Here is a 6,000-nt window from a genome sequence, read left to right on the forward strand (position 1 = left end):
CTCCATTTATTAATTTATTTATATCATATGGACTCCTGGATTCCTATTTTACTCAATGAGTTGTAATCCGTTACTACCATATTTATTTGTATTCTCTGGACCCATAATTTTTATTTTATTTAATAAGTTGTAATCAGTTACAATCAATATTATTTCGATGCACAAATTATCCCAAATTTGGCAAATGGGAAAGCCCTTCAAGCTAGCTCCCATGCCCTTTTGAAATGTCCTCATTATTTGAGCACTTCCTTACTTTCTGGTACAAGAAGTAATCCAGGCTCAATTTGTACTTTTCCTGCCTCAGCCCAGGAATCAACCATTTCTTCAAGGGGCTCTGGCTTCTTTCAACAGAGGATAGTATTTGGAAACCAAGATCTGGGTGCCAGATGTCCTCACTGCTACCAGGATGCCATTGTTTCTAGGCCTTCTCAGCAGACAAAGCTAGGAAATATACAAATGTATATATATTCACACGCACACACACTGTTCCAGTTACTATTGCTGCCTGACATACCACTCCCAAATTTAGCAGCATGAAACAGCCACTTTACTGTGCTTATGGAATATTGTGTCAGGAATTCAGGATGGCTTGTCTTTGCCCAGTGACGTCTGGGTCCTCAGCTGGGAAGACTTAAAGACTAGGGGTGACAACTGCTGAGAGTTGGAATCATCTGGAGGCATCTTCTCTCACACATCTGCCGGTAGATGCTGGCTATCAGCTAGATCTCTGCTGGGGCTGTTGGCCAGAACATGTACACGTGTCCTCTCTATGTAGCCTGGGCTTCTTCACAGCATGGCATCCTTTGGGTAGTCAGAATTCTTACATGGCACTCATGGCTCCAAAAGTAAGTGTTGCAGTGAACAAGGCAGATGCCATATCATCTTTTCTGACCTAGCCTCAGAAATCATGCGGCATGACTTCTACTGCGCTCTATTGGTTACAAGAGAGTCACAACCCTGTTTAGATTTACAGGAAGGAGATACAGACCTCATAAACCCACCTCCTGATGGGAGAAGTGGAGAGAGTTCAAGAGAGAGTGGTAGGTGAGGAAGAGGAGAACAAGACTGCTGTACAGTGAGCTCTTTCAAAGAATTTTGCCATAAAGGGAAGGAGAGAAATGCAGCATAATGTAGAAGGAGATGTGGGATCAAGGGAAAGGATTTTCTAATGGGTGTATTCTGGTATTTGTATATGCTTGCTAGGAATGACAAACTAAAGAGGGAAAGAGAAAAGGGAGTGAAAGGACAATCGTAGGAGTGATGTCCTTGTGTGAGAGGGACCTGAGTTTCAGTGCACAGTGGAGGGACAGGCCTTAGACAGACACTTAACACTTGTGGTGCCTGGAGGGAAGACAGTGTCTAAGGGCAGACATGTAGGTAGGTGGGGAGATGTGGTGGGAGGTGGAAAAAGAGGTTCTCTTCTGTTGCCCCTGTTTTTCAGTGAACTTGGAAGTAACATCATCAGCTAGGCATGAGGGGGTTAATTTGAGGAGAGAAAAGAAGGTGTAGACATTTGCAGGGCCCGAGGGCAAGAGCAAAAATGGAGGCTCGCATATCATAGGTCCAAATTTTTTTAAGTTAATAATCAAGCTAATAAACTGTTAAGTATGTTCATTGCTCTTCCTTTGACAAATCTACCTTGATAACAACAAAATCAAAGAACGTGTGTAAAGCAATGCTATTGGAAGAATATCAAAATAACTACATTTAGTTATTAGCACATGTATCCAGCTAGTCTGTTGGTAGACCAGATATGATTGATGAATAATCAAATAAAGACGTGTTCTTTACAAATTAATAATTATATGTCATAAAAAAAATTTCTTTTGAGGAAGATTAGCCCTGAGCTAACATCTGCTGCCAATCCTCCTCTTTTTGCTGAGGAAGACTGGCCCTGAGCTCACAACCATGCCCATCTTCCTCTACTTTATATGTGGGACGCCTGCCATGGCATGGATTGCCAAGAGGTGCCATGTCCACACCCGGGATCCGAACCGGCAAACCCCGGGCCGCCGAAGCAGAACCACTGCATCACTGGGCCGACCCCATGTCATAAAATTTTTATCTTCATTTTAGCAAAGTCACTAATTATGTTGTTATAATTTTCACATAATCTGTGTTCTATTGATGGTAATGGACTAAAGAATTTAAAAGCTAAATGCAGCTGTATTCAAACTTTGCATAATTTGAATATATTTTCATAAAGATATAAAATTAAGTTAATGTAAAGTTAAAATTATTTTCGTGCTTTCAAATGTGACTTTTCTAATGTTTAAATCATCTATTAAAATTAGTGTAAAATGCAAATTATACTGAATAAATATTTAAAATTATTTATAGAAAGCTGACATTTTTAAATTTAATTTTCTGAAAGTTTAACTGTGTTATTAAATATTTTCATAAAAATAAAACCGTGGAATTCAAGCATCGGATGTCTATTTAGTTGCCAGTGTAACTTCACGTGCCATGCTTTTCATGCCTACATATACATGTATACACACTTCAGAGTAATATGAATTATTTCGTACAGGACAATGTTCTTCAGTCACCATGTGCAGCTGCCGCCCTACTGGGAAATGATACATCATTATGCAGGAAGTAGTGCATTCTTACTGACTGAGAGAGATTTGACAAGTTAATTAATTTGTCTTTTCTCCTAGCTAATCGCTCTCACTGCTCAGTTCTCCTTGCATCCCAAACAAGGGTCCATCTCTAGAGTCAGTAGCCGCACGAGCCATTAGTCTTCAAGGCATTCCAACATCACCTTTGGTTTCAGCAATAGAGCACAAGAGGTGTGGAGACACATTTCCTTGGGACTTGAATAGTCTTAATTATAACAGCAGATGTTTAGACTTACAAGCATGCTGTGCATAGCAGGTAGCCTTCTAAAATGGCGCCCAGTGTTCTCCACCTCCTGATATCCGTGCCCTCATGTAATCTCCTCCCCTCCAGTGTGGACTGGATCTAGTGACTTTCTTCTAACAAATAGAATATGGTGGAAGTGATGGAACATCACTTCTGAGGTTAAGTTATAAAAGACATGGCTTTCGTCTTGCTGGTACTCTCTCTATGGCTGGGTTTGATGAAGCAAGCTGCCATGTTGGAAAGGCTCACATGGCAAGAAACAGAGGGTGGCCTCTGGACAACAGCCAACAAGAAACTGATACCTTTATTCCGACAACCTTTAAGGAACTGAATCCTGCCAACAACTGTGGGAGTGAGCTTAGAATCAGATCCTTGCCCAGTTGAGCCTTCAGATGTCATCATGGGCAACACCTTGATAGTAGCTTTGTGAGAGACCCTGAAGTGGAGGATCCAGCTAAGCTTCTCCCAGATTTCTGACCCACGGAAACCACGAGATCATACAGTGTATTGTTCTGAGTCACTACATTTTTGGGGTAATTTCTTATACTGCAATAGATAACTAGCGTACTGTGCTAGAACTGAGTGTCAGATCCTTAATGACAGAGATATGTGATGTCCTTTCCAAATTTATTCTTTTTGTGGTGTGCCATGTGGGGCCCTCTAAAACGTGGGGCTCAAGGCAGAGTCCCTTCTTGCCCGGACGTGACAGCCGAACTAGGACTAGTTCAATAGTCTTCAAATGTTTTTGCTTGCACGTTCCCTAATAACATTTCAGAAAACTGTGTGACCTCTTGCATATTTTTTCCTTTATATCTAATTTTTTCCTTGTAAATTTAAATAACTACAAAGAGTATAAAAATCCTGATGTCTGGTAAATATTGACATTTTAAAATAAAACTGTTTATATCACTCTTTTAAATGTATCCAGTAGACTCTAAATGCCATAGCCATTTGATATCCAACATCATCCTTTTAAAAACGTATAAATCAACTCTTCTTCAACGGTTGGACATTTTACATTATTTATGTTTCCCCTTGAATTCACATTTCATTCACTTCCACTGCGGAATTTTACCCTAATTTAATGTATTTAACATCTGAAAGTTTTGTATTGAGCTCCCTGTATTTCTCTGCAACAACAACAAAAAATACATATATATTTTTGTAGGAAGATTAGCCCTGAGCCAATATCTGCCATGAATCCTCCTCTTTTTTGCTGAGGAAGACTAGCCCTCAGCTAACATCTGTGCTCATCTTCCTCTATTTTATATGTGGGACTCCTATCACAGCATGGTTTGATAAGCAGTGCGTAGGTCTGCACCCAGGATCCGAACTGGCGAAGCCCAGGCCACTGAAGCAGAGCGTGAGAACTTAACCGCTATGCCACAGGGCCCGTCCCAACAAAACATATTTTTAAAAATTACTTCTTCTAAATTTCTTTTAACCATAACACTCTAAATGTTTAAACTTTTCTTCTGGATTGAACTGTTAGCAGTAGCACAGATTGATCAAAATCACATAAGTGTATTATAAGTTTTGATAGATTATTATTATTACTATTTTAAAGATTTTATTTTTCCTTTTTCTCCCCAAAGTCCCCCAGTACATAGTTGTGTATTTTTAGTTGTGGGTCCTTGTAGTTGTGGCACGTAGGACACTGCCTCAGCTTGGCTCGATGAGCAGTGCCATGTCCGCGCCCAGGATTGGAACCAGCGAAACCCTGGGCCGCCAAAGCGGAGTGAGCAAACTTAACCACTCAGCCACGGGGTCGGCCCCTTGATAGATAATTATTAAATATAAATATAAAATTTTATCTGAAATGCATCTTTTAATGGGTTTTCAACTAGTTCATGAATCATTGAATCATGTTGCTGGAACAAACAGCATTCAGTATTAATTCTCTTTCTATTTTTTCTTTTTTCATCTAAAGTAAGGGCTGAAAGTCCTTGTTCACATAAATAAGTAATTGGGAATGGAAACACTTTTATTATAGCAATGACACTCACTTCTTTGAATGCTTTCGGAATTATATGCCAAAAATCACATAATGACTGATCATTAAAATTGTTTTTAATGATATTCAAGCTGACAACTCAATTAGATTCTCTTTTAATTTTGTTGAAAGCAAAAAATTGGAAACCACTTGACTGGCTAAAAGATTTATCACTCGGGCTGTCCCCGTGGCCGAGTGGTTAAGTTCGCGCGCTGCGCTGCACGCGGCCCAGTATTTCGTCACTTCGAATCCTGGGCGCCGACATGGCACTGCTCATCAAACCACGCTGAGGCAGCGTCCCACACGCCACAACTAGAAGGACCCACAACGAAGAATATACAACTATGTACCTGGGGGCTTTGGGGAGAAAAAGGAAAAATATTGAATGTTTAAAAAAAAAATTTATTACTCAATCATTAGAGTCGTTTACTTTCAAAAACAATATTTCAAATTGTACTTTTGTTTGGCAAGTCAGATGTTTTTACATTTTCCCACCTTGGGAGAATGGTAAATGCCTAATGGTAAAAGAGGAGGAGAGAAATGAGATTCTGCAGAACGGTTCTCAGGCAAACCAGCCTTCGGAAAAGGACATACAGAAACAGAGGATGCAAAAATGGATTCCTTCATAACTGGCCGTGGCCTCATACCTCTTGTAAGGTCTTTGTGTACTCCTTGGGGTCTGCACACTCTGGGCTGAAGATCCCTGGACTAAGGAAGCGTAGTTTGATTGCCAGTGAGTACTGAGGTCTACTTGAGGTTTACCATAAATTCAAAGTGAGTCTGGGCAGCGTGGTTTTCTTTCCCTCCAGATACATTCAGCCACATGAATGCAGTGGCAGAGTTGGCAGGGAGTGAGGGCTTTGCCAAGAGTGCTGAGAAAGAACGAAGAAGGAAAGGAGACAAGACCACATGCAAAACTAACATCAGGGTTATTGGTGGAGTCCAGACAGGAAGGTGAGTGCTAAAATTTCCTGTTCTTAAGGATGAGATCTCCAAGGATTATAAAGAAGAGAAGAGGGTCCAAGACCAAGCTTTGGACAGCTCCAGTACTGAATGTCAGGATAAAGAAGGCAATGGAGATCAAGAGAGATCAGAGTGGGAGGGCTATTAGAAAAGTGTTGGATTTTGGAGGCCAAGTAACA

The sequence above is a fragment of the Equus caballus genome, chromosome 20 (assembly GCF_041296265.1).
Source record: "Equus caballus isolate H_3958 breed thoroughbred chromosome 20, TB-T2T, whole genome shotgun sequence".
Lineage (NCBI taxonomy): Eukaryota > Metazoa > Chordata > Mammalia > Perissodactyla > Equidae > Equus > Equus caballus.